The sequence below is a fragment of the Chinchilla lanigera genome, unplaced genomic scaffold, assembly GCF_000276665.1.
Source record: "Chinchilla lanigera isolate Chin_1 unplaced genomic scaffold, ChiLan1.0 scaffold00026, whole genome shotgun sequence".
NCBI lineage: Eukaryota > Metazoa > Chordata > Mammalia > Rodentia > Chinchillidae > Chinchilla > Chinchilla lanigera.
Window position 1 is genome coordinate 4,637,084 of NW_004955427.1, and position 17,415 is coordinate 4,654,498.

The following is a 17,415-nucleotide window of genomic DNA, read 5'->3' on the forward strand; positions in this document are numbered from 1 at the left end:
TTTTGGTTTTTCTCCGGTACCGGGAACCGAACTCACGACCTTGCGCTTGCCAGGCAGGCGCTTTTGCCGCTGAGCTAAATCCCCAGCCCCAGGGATCTTTGTTCTTGATTCTCAATATAAATCTGGCTAAAAGCTCCCAACAATAGCCATTCCACTGCCCCAACGTTCGACTGCCTTGAAATTTCTTTTGCCAAATTAATCAGTCCACTGCCGCCCTTAATCTCAGTCTTAGGCAAAGTCTCTGAACATGAGCAAAATGCAAACAAACTTTCTGCCAAGCCATAACACACATCGTCTGGAGTCCAACAACCAATGCAGTTCTTCTTCCCAGAAACCTCCCAAACCTGGTCTTTACTGGCAAGATTTCTGTCAGCTTTCTGGTCTTCTGAGCTCTGACCAGAATCTCCCAAACAGAACAGCCAAAGGCGCTTCTCTATCAGGCGACAACTCCAAACCTTTCCAAACACTCCCCACAAGCCATTTCCAAAGGCTCTTGAACCACATGGTCAGGTATAGTCACAGCAACGACCCCACTCCTCTGGTACCAAATTCTGTCTTGATTACTTTTCTCTCGCTGCTGGGACAAAATACCTGACTCCCATTATTAAGGAAGGAAAGGTTTATTTCGCTTACAGTTTGTGGAGGTTTGAATCCGTACTTGGCAGATTATAAGGCAGAGTGGAACGTGCAGAGGGCTGCATCTCAGGGTGGCAGCACACAGCTAAGCCGCAAGCACACACCAGGGCAGAATGGGGGAGGAATGTCCTCAAGCACTCTCTTCCTCTCCCTTACATATGCAAACTATCCACCCCAGGGCGGGTGTAGCTCTCACACCCACAATCATTCAACTCTAATAGCCTGCCCCATGTCCACACGAGGCATTGGGGAGACACACAGACATAAACCATAACAGTGTCACTATTGTGGAAGCCTCCAACTCCTGAACTCATTCAAAATGTTTACTTTTCATGGTCATCGTAACTTTGGGGAAAGATCCTGAAGTCTCATGGTGTCAGATCTGGTGAACAGAAGAGAAGAGGACACACAGTATTTTTCTCATGAAGCTGGGTGGCTCTTGGCAGTACTGTTCACATTTTTGAGTGCACTTTGTACAGACACTTGTGGAGAGAATTTCTAGACTGCTTCAGAAAGTGACACAAGTGATGGAGTGTGTTAGAAGTGAGGCAACGTATTTTGAAGAGGATTAATGGCAACTTACCTTTAATTGTAATACATTTTTAAAATTTCAACGTCCACTCTACTTTGCACTCACACTTTCAATTTACTTTGTGTTTTGATGTTTCCAGCTTGAAAGATTCTCTCACCTTTTAAAGTACATACGAAAGTTCTGAAATTATAAAATGATTTTGTAGATTCTTCTTGGCTTGCGTTTTACTCATTTTACCGGTATCATAGACTACATGTTAAAATCAGAGCTCAGAATTTTTTTGGGTTTCAACACTCAGGGTATTCTGTAGCCCAGGAACTCATTATACATTTAAGAATTAAGGGACTGGTACTTTGAAGGGAATTAGAACTTGCATCCCTGTTATGATAAGCCTTCTTCTCAGAGATTACATGATGCTATTTATTAAATCAGGTGTTTTGGCTGTTTTGTACAGATCTTCCGATTCTATTCAGCTTGGTAAGTAGACAAGAAATATTTCTCATAAAAATAAATTTTTGGAAACTTTATTAAGGAGATAATACTTGGGTAATATACATAATCTCATTCTATAAGAGTATCTTTAGCTGTTAATTTATACTGCATTTAACAGTTAAATTGGAATAGTATGAATAAAATGCACCAAATATTTGTCAAATACTGTTTTATTTTATATGGTATTGATGATATACATCACTGACACTTTTATACTTTTCTATATCTGAGGACAATTCATTTAGAAGAAAAGAAGCAACATATTAGCATAAAGTTCATGTTATTAAATATTCGCTAATAATTGGCATGGGCACAGTTAGGCAAAGTAGCATTCAATGAGATAGAAACCTTCTGTTCCTCTTTAAAACTCATAACAAACCCTGTAATAGATGGGCTAGTGGTCAAATTAGACAAGTTCCAATGATAGCAAAACCATTATGATACTTTCGAAAGTGCTTTCAATCACCCGTTATGTAACTTCTGCCATCTCAAATGGTTCATGTGTGGATTAAAGACAAAGCATAAATTCAGTAACTTAAAAAGGTATAAATGTAGATGCAACTGATATTATTGTATTCACTGTTCGATGGTTTTTAAACTTTTGTACACGTCTATTTTGTATATCTCTATCTACTGTGAGCAGATTTAATACAATCCTACTGTTACTCAGACACACAAGCAAACCCTAATGTGAGCAGAGAGAACAAAAATGAAGTACAATTTCCCCCCGTTTTTCAAGCGTTGAACCTCAGTTTTGCTCATTATAGTTCCTGTACTTTCTCTTTATTGTCCTCCCACAGGGCGATGACGATAAGCTCCTGCTGATAATATTTGAATTTCAGTTTATATACCCAGGGGCAGGGCATTTTCAGCAGAATGTCCTGAATGTTAGAATTTCCTGCTGCTTGTAGCTTCAGAGAGTCCATGCTTAAACCCACAGGCCAATATGCAAATTTGTTTCTGCTCCTTTAAACCGAGGACTTGTATGTGTTTCAAAACGGATATTCATTAAATCAGTATTTATTCAGTGTTTACAGATGATAGAACCATGAGACTTTTCCAAGGACCAGCAAAGTAAAAGAGACAGCAGGAGCGGAGGCTGTATTTCCAAGTGCTAATATGGTCTTGACTAATGTGAGTACGTTACAATAAGCCGACTTCTGGGAGGCAGGAGAGCTTACAGTCAACAGACATTTGTTAAAATCCTGGTTAATTTCTTTGCCAAATCTTCTTATTCTTCATGTTAGCTTGACCAGGGCTTCTTAACTTTCTCTTTCTACTCCTTCTCTTACAGATCGACATGCACAACTGCTCGAGCATTCTCTTGGTTTTCTCAGTCCCCCTCTCTAATTCTTATAAGAACATTTTTCTAATGAAGCATTTCAATAATTAATGCCGTCTTGAAGTCTTCTTCTCTGAGAACGTAGAGTAGTAAAATTCATTTACATATTGCTGGATTTTTTACTAGTATTTTGTTGAAGATTTTTCATCTGTGCTAATTTTCCTTTAACTTTTTTTGTTTTACAGCACGTTTGCCTAGATTTGTCAGTAGTACAATGTTAACCTCCTAAAACACGGTTGATGTTTTCTTCTCTACATTCCAAAAGCATTTTTGTTATAATGTTAAAATTTCTTCTTTGAAAGTGTTAATGATTTACCAATGTAATCATCTGGGACTCTTTTGATTTTGACTTGTTTTCTGATGAAATTGATGGCCAACCTATTTAAATTAATAGATATAGAGGTGTGGAGAGTTTCTTATTTCTGTCCATTTATATATATATTTTTTTCCCTTTATATTTTAAATGAGCTTGTCTTTCATTTAAATCAGTGAATCATTTGGTGTAGTCATTTGTAATTTTATTGTTTTCATTTTAATGGCTCTAGTCTGCGATGCTGACCTTTCATGATTTTCTCACTACAGTTTTTGAAATCTCTCTCGCTTGCTCCTCTTTTTGATCATTTCACGTGGGAGTTAGACAATTACACTGATTTCCTTTAAGAACACACTTTTCATTTTGTTGATTCTTCTGAAACACTGTTCTCCTTTTTATTTTGCTGACTCTGTTTACTTTTTAAATTCTTTAAATGGAATGTTATAAGTTTTAGAGATATTTTCATATTGTTTAAAAGTGAAAAATGTCTTGCCTTTCATAAATCTTTATTTGGCATACTCTCACTGACCTTTAGTTTAGGATACTTTAGAATGCTTCTTTTATTTCTTTTTTTCTCATGCATAATCAGAATTACACTGTTTTACTTGCCAATATTGTAGATTTTATACAAATTTGATTGATATTATTTTAACATATAGGAAGTGATCAAAAACATGACATTTAATCATTTTAAGACAGTCTTAGTTTATAACCTAAAATCTTATTTATCTTGGTCAACAGTCTATGTACATCCAAAAAATATGTTTTGTAATTTTTGAGTGGGGTGTACTGTAAATGGCATATAATTTAAGATGATTGATGTTTAAGTAATTTACATCTTTACTTTGTTATTTAAATTGTTTTTTGAGAGGTTATGTTACTAATCTACACTCATTTTTCAATTTTCTACCTATTTCTCTTTTATATTTGTTTATTTGTGTGATTTACATTGAATTTTGATTAGTAGTTACATATACATTTAAAATTATGTTATTTTTATAATATAATGTTCCCTTAATCTGTGGTAATACTCTTGTCATGAGGAATGTTTTATGTGATAATAAAGTTTGCATTTTAGATATTATAGACCCATTATTTTCATTTTCTTCAGTGTGCTTTCAATAAATATGCAGCATACATTGCATATAGTATAGAGTCGGACCTTCATTTTTATCTATTCTAATGTATAAGTTTTGATTGAAGATTTAATCTATTGTTGATGCATTTATTGATTTCTGTTCAGTTTTATCTTCTATACTTCCACCTTCTCTTTGTCAATTTTGTTATTTTCCTAGTATTTATATATTGATTTCCGTACAATTTCTGGATAACTTGCAGTTTACCATTTATTTGCTGGCTTCCTTAAAGAATATTTACACAAGTTTTTACTTGTAATTGTAGAAACTATATATACATCATTAAATTACACTGCCTAACTACACTTAATAGTTTGTTCTAGGAAAAATGTAAACTAGACATCATACATATTTAACATTCCATCCCCTCCTTTCCTGTATGCTGTGTCTATCATCTATATCACATCAACATACATTATGTTTTGCCTTGAAAAGTAATACACATTTAAATAATTTAACTAGAAAGAGATGACCCTTTTATATTTACTCTTCCATTTGCTCTGGCCTTTAATTTTCAGTTCTTGAAGTTCTCTATTCTTATTTATTTGTGTCTGCATAGTTAATGGTGCAAACTCAAGTAAATATATACTACATCTGTATCTACATTTATACCAAAACAGATGTCCGTCTATCTATCACCTGTCCATCTATCCAGGCTAGGTAGATGCTCTCTGGGTTTTCTTTCATTTAAAAATGATACTGAATTGTTTACTGGCACCATTCAACTTTTTAAAATGTGGGACATAATTCAAATAGTATAACATTTACTCTTTTAAATATGATACCAAATGGCTCCTCATGAATTCCGCCTTGTATATCTATCACCACAGCCTACTGTAGCATGTTTCATCACACTGCAGAGAACATCTGCACTGCGCCCAGTGCCCAGTTCTTCCTTCTCCTTAGGTAACCAAAGTATTTTTACATTCCTCATTGTGGTTACAACCCATAGTGTGAGGTGTAACGAATGCTTGAGAGCAGTACAGTATTTCTAAGCATTTGCAGTGTTATACTATAAAACGTATTCATCCTGTGTGACAGAACCTTTGTGTCCAGGGAACAGCAGCCCTCCACCTGCCACTTTTACCTCTGGTTTGTGGTCATAAGCAGTCTACTATTTGATGTTGGAAGCTTGACTATTTTAAAGTGTGTGTGCATGCATATATATATAATATATAAAGATTATGTATGTGGGATTATATATATATGGTATTATAAAATCATCCATGGAAAAATATACTGAGTAAAAACTCAGTATAAAATTGAGGGATGACAGTTTTTATAGTTATTATTTATTTTTTTCATCACATTAAAGATGTACTTACACTGTTATTCATCCTATATTTCCTTCAGTGCTATTATCTGACTATTTTGAATTTTTTCTTTGATTTTGGTTTTCAACAGTTTGTGAAGTAGCAAGATGTGTTTTTTCATAGTTATCTTCTTTCAAATTCACTGAAGTTCTTGAAATAAACAAGCATTGTTTTCCTTGAATTTAGGAATTTTTTACTGTCATATAAACTCTTTTTCTTGATCCATTCTGTCATTCTCAATTTCATACCTATGTTAAACAATTTAACATGTTCTCACAAATCTCTGATACTCTGAGTATTTTTAATTTTAAATTTATTTCTTTTTATTACATATTGAAGTGATGCTGTCTACCTTATCATTTCTACTTTATTTTCTGGTTGTATCCATTCTTCTCTGGATCAAATTTTAAGATAGCTTACATTTTTTGTGTTTATACTACTATTCTATATATTTTCACTCATTGAATGCAACTGTATCTCTTTCATAGAAAGTTTTGACACTAGTTTCTTTAACACTAACATATTGTTTATCTCAGAGTTAGTCTGTGTAGATTTGTGCATAATATTGAGTATGTCACCATTTCCTGAGAGCTTAATGTTGAGTAAATTTGGATTATTTTAAAGTAATGCTAAACGCTTTATTATGTGTCATGCTAACCCTAGCAGTAATAAATATAATTTTTAAAAAAGTTTTTAAAAATGTACTTATACAATTCCCATGAAATTTCCATGGAATAGAGAGTAGTATACATAGATTCATTTTTTCATGAAGGCATCAAGTCTTTAATATATTCTGATACGAGCATGACTTAATTATTTTAATTTTAGAGAAATTTGCATAATTTTAGTGTGTATACCTTGACATTTTGAATATTTAATTCTGTAGATACAAAGTGGCATTACAGTCCTTTAATAGTGATACTGTGTTTGTTTTTATAGGCAAAAGATTCAGATAGACTGCCAGTGTAGTTATGTCCACCAGAAATAACATAGGCTGTGGAAACGGTGAGTTCTTCATTGAAATTATTAGCCACTGTGGAACACAACACTATGGGTCCAAGCCTCCGACTACAGCACAAGGATTATTCTACTTTCTTTTCTTCAGATTTCAACTTTCCTTTCATTCTAGCTCTTAACATTGGAATTCCTTCTAAAATTTGCTACTCATTTTTCAGACTTTTTTTTAATGAGGGATAATGTTGAAGGGCTAGTTTCTCTTCTCATCCAATTACTATAAATTGAAATGTAGTTTTCCCTGAAAACTGTGGAGGGGAACCAGAGCTCAAAACCCAAAGCCAGTGAAAAGGAAAACTTTGTGGTTCTTCCCATTTACTCCGAGCATCTCCGTGCTCACCTTGCCTCTGCTCCTGCTACCACGTTATTCGCAGCAGCAAACAAAACAGTTCTGAATTATTACACTGAGATATGTGTTTAAATGGCTTTCTGAATAACTACTATTTTGTCATTTTAAAGATAAAAGAACGAAAACATATTAACAGACACACAGACATTTACACGATAACACAAAAACAATACAAGCAATACAGAATTTCAGACAAGGTGATGGGAAATTAACAATGGTTGTTGTATTACATATTGATATCTTCAAATTGGTTACTCAGATAAACAAATAAAGGCATGTAAGATTGACCAAACAATGAAACATTAACTGCTCCTTTCAATAAAGCAATAGAAGTCAGTAGTACAACTATCTTAGCTATCCTGTGTACACATACATACGTATTTTCCCTTCTTTCTTTGTTTTCTCTTTTCCCTCATCCCATTGTTCTTTCCTTTTGAACAGTTTCCTTCCCTTTCACAATATCTATTGTACCTCTTAGATTTTATTCACTCTTTCAGTGTTTTACACTAGTGAGACAGTATGGTGTTTATACGTGTGGGTCTGATTTATTTCAGTTATGAGTAATAGCTAAATAGTGGAAGCAACCCTAATGCCCATCAGCTGAGGAATGGATAAAAAAGTTGTGATACTGTTATATAATGGAATATTACTCAGCTATAAGGAAAGATCAACTCGAGGATTTTATTGGTAAATGGATACTATTTTGTTCTTGACATAGAAAATACATTATTAAATGCTCTGATGAGCTTACAAAGACATCTGTGAGAAGTTATTTTTAGAAGAAACAATAAGGAATAAGCATGCTGAAGTTTTCAGCAGAAAAAGTGTAAACATACCAGTAAGTTATTGTAGTATTCCCTTCACATTCCTTAAGAAGGAACTCCTTAGTGTCAAAATATTTTTTGTTTTTTGGTACCGGAAATCGAACATAAGACCTTGTAATTGCCGGGTAGGCACTGTGCCACTGAACTGTATCCCCAGCCACAAACTAATTTTTAAAATTGAAATTTTATAGCATCATTGAAAAGTTAGGAACTCTTTTCTTTTAAAGAGAAAAAACAATAGAAATGATACAAAATTTCAAAACAAGATAATAAGAGAGTAACAATGGTTAATACATTTCATATTGTTCTCTTTAAAGTAGTTGCTCAGATTACAAGATACAGAAATGAAAAATTGACCAAACAGTGTAAGCACAAACCTTTCTTTTCAATGAACTAATAAAAATTAGTCCTTTTCAAGGGATTGTTTTCCTTAGATTGTATTTTGTATGCCAAGTTTATATCTGTTACTTATAGGATTTTTATGATATTCTTTTACTATACTGAAAAGACAACTCTTATGTCTCTATTTATAATCATTTATTGCTTAGATTTGATATGAATAAAATCTGAAGTAAAGTAATACTCCTTGAAGTACATTTTGTATTTATGAGAAAACTGGTTTCTGAGTTTATCCTTTAGCTAAGATAAGACAGTTCTAATACACTGTGTTTTCTTCTACTTGTGGAAGTGTTAGCACTTCACAGGATACACTACTTTGATGTTGTAGTTGTTGATAATGTTTTTCTTAATAAGTAGTAAAGAACTTTCATTTTGGCGGAATTTTTACATTTAGTTTTCTTTTCATAGAACTGGTTTAGCTACTATCAAACTGACTAAATCTGAAAAAGTCCGCTGCCTCATTGTAGAGCCTTAGTACCACACAGGTAAAAGTCTGATGCTTCGGCATGATAGACTCGGCAATGTGTCATTAAACAGATCTGCAACTTGTACCTCCTGGGCTTTTTTGCAAGGATTTTAATTTTAATTTTAAAAGTCTACATTGCTGGTTGTGATGATTTACATAAAAATACGTATCCTCAAATTCTAACCTGTTCTATATAGCAATACTCAGGCAATATTTTTCTATGATTTTATTTTCAAAAATTTTATGTAATTGCTTTAGGTATTTCTTTGATAAAAATTATATAGATAAATTAAAAATTACCTATCTACAAATTTGTGTATCTAAACTAGATTTAAGGAATTACAATAATCACTGGCATTTTAAAAATTATGTCTAAATATTAAATTTTATTTTTTTCTTGCATTAAGGGCTTGTTTTTTCCCATTTTATTTTTATATATTGACTGAGTTTTGCTTGTTTGTTTTAATCATGTTTATTTGTATATATGCATTACATCTTCATAACGCAATTAAATTACAAAACATTTTAACCCACAAAACTGAGTTAATATGTTCCAAATGTGAAAAATATATTTATCTCCTCAACAGTGAGTTTTTTTTTTTTTGGTTTTTTTCCGGTACCAGGAACCGAACTCACGACGTTGCACTTGCCGGGCAAGCACTTTTGCCGCTGAGCTAAATCCCCAGCCCCAACAGTGAGTCTTAAAATAACTAAATCTGACCTCTACTCATCGTCCTCTAAAGCTTTTTCACTGTTTTAATTTCACCTTGCTTCACTATTGCTTTATGTAAAATCCTTCATTATCCTACTTAACATCAGCTTTCACAGAATATAGGATTTAATGTCTAACAACTGTCTAACAAATTAGTAGGCAGTTTCTTTACCTATTCTATGCCAACCCAGTTTCTCATTGTATATTATAGTGGGATTTTTAAAGCACATTTTCTAAGTTTTAACTCTCTCAAATTTTTAGTTGAAATGTTTGAGTTTATTCTAAATTTCAAATGAGATGTAGGTGAATATATTTTTATATCGACAGTTATTTTCTTTGAGACTATAAGAAATTTCCTGCAGTTCCTGTTACATTATTGTTATACACCTATTTTAAATTGTAGTTAAGGTGTTTAAAAATAAAAATTGTTGCTTTGTCTTTGATATTCTGAAATTCAATAATCTACTATTTAGATGAAGATTTAGTATTTTTATTTCTAAAGTTGATTTTACCATTTTCCAAATACACATTTTAGGTCATAGAAGTTTTTTAAAGGCTGAGTCTAATTTATGAAACGCTTAAGTTTTTATTTTAATGAATGTACATCTTGTTTCTGTTTCTTTTTTCTTTTTCTTTCTTTTTTGTAAAGAGGGAAGGTTTATTTTAGCTCGGTTTCAACAGTCTCTGCGCTGGGATGGTCCGGCTCCCGCTCGAGCACAGAGGGTGGAAGGACGTGTCTGAGGTGGAGCCCGGTCCCGCGGGCCTGGAAGCAGAGTGGGAAAGAGACAGGCAGGGAGATGCGCCCTTCCGCCCGAGCCCACATCACAGCCCCGCTTCCAACAGCACATTTAGCCCTGAGTGCAACAGCCCCTCCGTGATCCGTTCACCTTCCAGAAGCCCTGCGCTGAAAGCGGGAGGCTGTGGGGGCCGTTCCGATCCAAGCCACAACTGTGGACCTGTCTGTCTGTCTGTCTGTCTGTCTGTTTATCTACACATTCATCTATATCTTTCTCACTTCCTACTTATGCATTTTATAGCATGTTGGTGTACTTTCTTCTTAATCTCTTTAATCATTGAAAAATAATTATGTTATGGTGACCTTCAGATTATTCTTTTATTTTAATTCTTTAGGGTATATTGCCCTGTAGGTTGTTTTGCTGCATTCTTACGCTTCTTATATTTTTATAATGAGCTTTCTTGGAATAAGAACACTTTTTTGAGAAGAAATCTTCCCATGAGAATCCTGCATCTCCTAATTTATAAGACAAAATGTATTATTAGTTTAGGGCCACAGTTTGATATATTAACTTAATGACTTCTTTTTCCTGTGGTACACTATAACAGGTTTCTAAAATAAGTGTTTGATATTTGTGTGTCTGTGCGCACAGGCATGCGTGTGTGTGTGTGTGTGTGTGTGTGTGTGTGTGTGTGATCTTTTTAAAGTTTTAACAGAATCATTTTTTTCTCGTTCAGGTTACAAGGCAAAAAGACCATCCCAGAGACAAAACACAAATACACACACACAGATTTTCTTCCTATGTTGTGAATCACTGTATGTGTCTCCAGTTTCTCTGAGTATACAACTTTTTTAGAGATTATCTTCATACAATGTTCTTAATGTGCTTTTTGCCTCTCTGTCTCTGTCTCTGTCTCTGTTTTTTTTCTCTTTTTTTTTTTCTGTCTCATGCATTAAAGCCCAAAATCCAACCTACTGGCTTGTCTGGTCCACGCTAAAGGAAGTGGTATTATGTTGGTCCTCATAAAACATAATCTTGGTCTTCATAAAATATAATATCTTTAAAAAATGAAAATAAAGTATAACATTTAGTTGCTGGATATAAGTAACTTCTTTTATTCTTTTATATTCATTATCTTAAAAAATAAGACTGCAAGTGGCCTGTAGGTTGTAGGTTGCATATGCCTGATAGTATATTTTGGGTCAAAAGTTTTCTGTTACCCACATACCGCCCAACTCACAATAACTGTATTTCGAGTTTTTAGCATGCTTTTGATTTTTACATGCTTTAAATTTAATTTTATTTCTTATGATCCTACTGGAAACTTTTGAAATCGTTCTACTTATGCATAATTTCTGTGTGTTTTAGCATAGGAGCTCCATCTCAGATGAGTTTATAATGTTCTTAACCGAAAATCTCAACATATACTTGAAAGTACATCTTAACCATAGTTCCAAATTTGTATCCATATGCGCCTCCCGAACTTCTTCCAACAGTTTGTGTTTGTGAAGCACTCTTCACCTATTTTTCTTAATGAAAATAAGCCTATTTTCATATTCTGATGCCATGTCTTTCTTGTTTTTCTCTGCATTCTTTCTATACTACACCATCACGGTTCCTTTTCCATTGTCAAGAAATCTACAGTGCGCGGCACACAGCTTACTGTTGAGAAATACCTGCAGGCTGACTTGCTGAACTTGGTGTCTTACATAGTTGCAGCCATATGACCACGAGCAGAGAATGTGCATTTTCTGCTTCTCTTGATCCTGGCCATCACCTTTCTATTCCCTTGCAGTTTATTTATTTTCTTATCTATCTGTTTTTACTGACAACATATGCATACAGTTTGAACCGCTAAATGGAGCTCACTTGCATGCATCACTTCATATACTTACCTTCCTTTAGAGGGTGGTGGGGAGGACGCTTGACACCTTTGTGACTTTCAGAACTACTGTATAATACATTATCTGTAATCCTCACGGTGCACAGCAGCCCTCTGGAAGCCATTCCTCCTTCCTAAGTGAAACTTTGTACCCTCTGACCAGCATCTCCTCGGCTCTTTCTGCGGCCACACCGATGTTCACCATTCTTAAATAATGCAGTACAGTATTTTGTCCTTCTGAGTCCGGTTCATTTTATTTAGCACAACATCCTCCATGTTGTCCCTAATGGAAAGATTCCCTTCTTTTGTAATATATCTCTATCCCTGTCTCTATCTGTCTCTGTCTCTATCTCTATCATCTCTATGTCTATGTCTATATCTATCTATCACCATATATGTACAGTGGTAGACATATACCATTGCTGCATCCAGTATGGCTCCTGTAATTCCTGGAGGGAGGATGGTGGAGGATGAAGAAACACAGACAAGAGTCAGAATGCAGAAAGCTGAGGTCAGGTGAAGCCTTCTCTCCTGATGGGAGAAAAAGAACTGCCCAACTGCAGCACATTTATTTATACAATCAGCAGGAGGTTGATAACAGGTGGGAGAAAGGACCTGCCTAACAACTTATTTGTCTTGCTCACCTCATGCACTCCGTGTTCCTGGGCTGGCCTTGCATTAGCCCCACATGTGTGATTGATCTCCGGCTCAGCTGCTCCCTGCATGTGTGATTGATCTCCGGCTCAGCTGCTCCCATATGTTTTATTTGTTCCTAGACTGATGAACACCTCAATAAGTTATGTATCTTACTTACAGCGAGTGAGCTATAAGGAATCTGAGAACACAGTACATCATGATGTACTCATTTTTGATAACTCACGTACATACCTAGTACTGGGATTCTTACGTTATATAGCAATTCTATCTTTAAATATTTCACAGACCTATGTGTTCTTTATCATAAAGGATAGTAATTTACATCTTATCAATAATGTGCAAACATCCACTTTGCTGCACATATTTACCAGTACTTTTGATTTTTTGATGGTGGCTATTCTAATAATTGTGAAGCAACAAATCCCTGTGGCTTTAATTTATGTAAATCCCATGAATGGTGGTGATGAGCGATTTTTTGCATATATCTACTGACCATTTGCACATCTTTTGAGAACTGTTTGTTCAGGTCATTTGCCTACTTGCTAACTGTGTTACTTTTTTCTCAAGAATCATTTTATAGATTAATATATTTTGCATGCTTACCTCTTTATTATCTCTAGGATTCTGTAATATTTTAATATCTACAAGTTGTGTTTTACACTGCTGAATATTTCTGTGGCTGTGCAGAACTCTCTTAAAGTAATATTGTTTATTTTTAGGCTGTTTTTGTTTCTTTGTTTGTCCTTTTAGATTCTGACTTCTTTTCTGACGTAACATTAATGTAAGTCTTCTACAATGCAAGGAAAAAATATTCCACTCAGTCTATTTGTGGTTTTTTGTTGTTGTTGTTGTTGTTGTTACTCTTTCTTCAATTTGTGGAAACATCTTTCTTCTCCTTTAAATGTTTATTGTGACTTCCTTTTATCTCTGTGATGGTTAGTTTTGGGTTATCAACTTGATTTGCTTAAGGAATGGTTGAAAAGAGCCTATACAGTGACTTCTCAACTTCCATGATTCTGTAAGCTAATTCCCTAATTTTTCACTTCTTACATATCCTGCTAGTTCTGTCTCTCCAGAGAGCTCTGAATAATGCAATACTTACTAGTTTAAGCCAAGGCATTGTCTATGGAATAGCATTATTTATATATATTTGCTTGATATATATTTCTACAAATATGTACAGTATTAATATGCATCCATTCCATTTCCTTGTTTATCATTTGCTTCAGCAACCTAAGCAAATTCATCAGAGATAGCCTCCAAAGAATATTGATACCATGCTTATTTGGGAATAGTGGAATGCTTCAATGGGAATGTGAATGCCACAGCAATCCTTGGGCATATTCAAAGAGGTTGAAGCTAGTGCAGGTTCTTAAAAACAAACAGGAGGATTAGGATACATCTTTGGGAACACTACTCCTTGCCAAGAATGCTTAAGAACAAGAGTGGCATCAGCCCAAGATTGAACAGAGTTGCTCCTCAGATGTCCTTGCAGAAGAACTCCGTGTATGAGGTGGAAATAGCCTCTGCACAAGCTTGTGGTTTTGATAATCTGTTTTGGTAGTTACATTCAGGCCATCATATTTAAGAACACTAGCTTCACTTATTTTATTTTCAGGTTGACCAAATGGATTTTGTTTTAATTCTAATATTTTTGTATTATTTTAATTTTTCAAGTATTTGCTGTATATCTCAGGTATAGCTTTTATTTCCTTATAGAAAGGCACTGCAGTTTTTAAGAAATTTCTTATAAATTTTATTTGGTAATATAGTGGGTAAATAAAGTTGTGGGCATTAAATACTCATGAATTAATATATTCAATGACTTCGTATTTGATTTCTTGGAAAAGATAACTGTTTAATAATATTTTACTAGTCTAAACTCTAAAGTTGCCTAAAAATAAATTTTTCATGGTATAAGTTTTGACTTGAAGACTAGGTGTTGAAATTAAAGGGAATATAGACACACCATTACTAACATCATTGGGATAACCCTAAGCTACCATGACTTTGCTGGGTGATGTGAAGCTTCTTCTATTAATATATTTGAGTCTTAAACATGAATACAAATATATTAGTTATAAATGTATTTCATATATTAATATGCGCACACAGTGTATTCCAAGCAAAGATAGCACTATATTACCTTTCTGTAAAAGATATTTCTCATCTTAGAATCAACTCATTAAAATTCCTCCATTTCTCAGTTTCTCCACTGCTTATCCAATTTTGGTGAAAACTAGATTAAAAGAAAAACAGAAATATATAAAATATAGAGAAAGAGCCATTTATGAAATACAAGCGATCATTTTTCCTAATTTATGCATGTGCAGATGTATCTTTTCCCTCAGTATCTGAAACTACAGTCAGCCAGAGCTGTTTAATGCAGCAGAATCACGCCTGTCTCTCTCCTATTGAGTAAACTGCATGATGGATGATAGCATTAGAATATCTAAAATATTTGCAAACGACATAAAATTTATTTATCTAATTTTACTCTTCTACAAACCCCATGTCCTTTCATTTGTCTTCCTCTGCTGACTGTTAGAAATGTGGTCACTTCATTTTCAACGCGGCTGTACAGATTATTCCCATTTTACACCACAAGAAAGAGAAAGAATAATGTGAAAGTAGAAATGTAAAATGTGCTCCACATAGTTAGTTGGTATTTCTATGCATAATTTATTTTGTGCTAATAAGATACATAGATGAATTTACCTCTACTTTTCTTTCCAATATAAGTGAGAATGAAGAAAAAAATACAATTTTAAAAAGGAAAGAAAATGATTCCAATTTTATTCATGAGTTGCAGTCACGTTGTTTCCAGAATGTCAAACAAACTTGAAGGACATCGATACCATATGAACAATGCACGTGCCTGTAATTTAACACCTGTCTCCCCTGAATAGGGTATGGCATTTTCATCCTTATGTGTGAACGCAATATGTTGTTTTTTGCTTCTACAATGGAATATCTGGAAGAGAGTTATGTATATTTTGAACTTGGCTATAGCTTGTCTGTTCTGAGGATCCATATGCATTTTTTTTCCAATCAAACGCATCTTACCTTGCACATCTTCTAAATTGTAAATGTCACCGTACTGTTTAAATGTGACTATGATATTAAGGGAAGGAAAATCGAGAGTTAATGTACATGTAATAAACAACAGTTAGCAAGTAGTCTAATAATCTAGGGGTAATCTATAACTGAAAACATTTTTGGCACGGTACATTTACAAATTGCTGATAAAAGTAGGAGGTGCGGAGGACAATAAAAGACTGTACAACAGGTATATGCCCTAATAATATTTCAAATTAGCTGAGTACTGCCTGAAATAAGTAATTAGTTATAAAATATAAACTATTTCCCCCTCTTCTCTCATATTTTTTCAAATTTTTTCATCGACAGATACATAAAGGCATGTTAAAATCCCAAATTTCAGAGATAGAAAAAGGGTAGAACAAAATTGTACAATTAAATGAAATCACCATTGTTAACTTCCTATCACACTGAAAGGGGTGTGTCAGCACAAGGGATATACTATCATAATCCTTATTCAAAAGGTAAAGGAAGAGAAATACAAAGAATTTAAGAGATTGGGCCCAGGTTGCACTGGTAAAACAGCAGGGAGGATCTGGCTCCCAATATTCGGACTGCATTCTTCTCCAGGTTTTTCCACTGCCTCCCGAGCAAATGATAGTCACTCCTTCACCCCTTACCACGCTTTTTGTAAGTGGTCCTTCGTGACCCTTAAGCTGCTAAGGTTCTACTTAGTAACTCATTATTGCCTCCTATTTTGCAGAGATTTTCCCTGCAAATTTTAAAGATAAAAATTCCCATCTATCCCAGCTTTGTCACAGGTTAATCTTAAATCTTAAGGAGTTGAGGATCACATTTACACAAAATGTACAAGTGCTGAGGAGCGGGAAGGGGATGCATGCGCTAACAGGCAAGCCGTTCTAACAGGGCAGTCATCTGGCCTCAATCTTTCTTTTTAAGAAGCCATTATAACAGTTTATTTATTTGTTTGCTTAAACTTGAATTGGTAAATTGAAAGGCAAAATCATAGACTAACATACAAAATCATTGTGTGCCGCGCCTATGCTGACCAGCTCATCGCAGTGGGAGGTGGGTTTCCTCCGCAGGCCGTGGAAGGAGCGGTGGATTCCTGCTTCCACTGCATGCTTTACTCCCGTCTCCTTAACGAAAGGAGTCGCTCCAGTTCCTTCCTCATTATCTGCAATAACGGCCTTGCGCGTGGATATGCAGCAAGAAATGAGAGGACGCGCGGAAATACCTCCTGGTAAGCATGGGACCATCTTAACCGTTTAATAATTCGTTGCGTATCTTATTGCAGTATTTGGAGGTCAGATTTAGAAGATACAGTTGTTTAGGGCTTTTTACATACTCACTACATAAAGTTTTAAAACACTCACTTTCTCGCATTCCTATATTCTTGTTTTTTAATAAAGGTTTCTACGAATATTTTTGTCTAGACTTGGAGGAAGCCATAGTTTTCCCTGAGTCGGCTTGATAATTTCTACATTTTTATGTTTTGCTTAATAACAGGTCTCGTGTCTGGGAACCAAGGATCCCTTCCATCTTCCAAGG

At 34.6% G+C, this 17,415-nt stretch overlaps 1 long non-coding RNA gene across 1 annotated transcript in view; it reads right to left on the reverse strand.

Annotated features, from left to right (window-relative positions):
• The window catches only part of LOC102007678, a 25,416-nt gene extending 8,458 nt beyond the window's left edge, over positions 1-16,958 (reverse strand). Inside the window, exons 1-3 of the long non-coding RNA XR_261233.2 lie at positions 16,884-16,958; positions 15,871-15,918; positions 14,951-15,043 (exon numbers count right to left, since the gene is read on the reverse strand). This is a non-coding gene — a long non-coding RNA (uncharacterized LOC102007678). The remainder of the gene's footprint in view (positions 1-14,950; positions 15,044-15,870; positions 15,919-16,883) is intronic.
• Between the last annotated feature and the right edge of the window lie 457 nt (positions 16,959-17,415).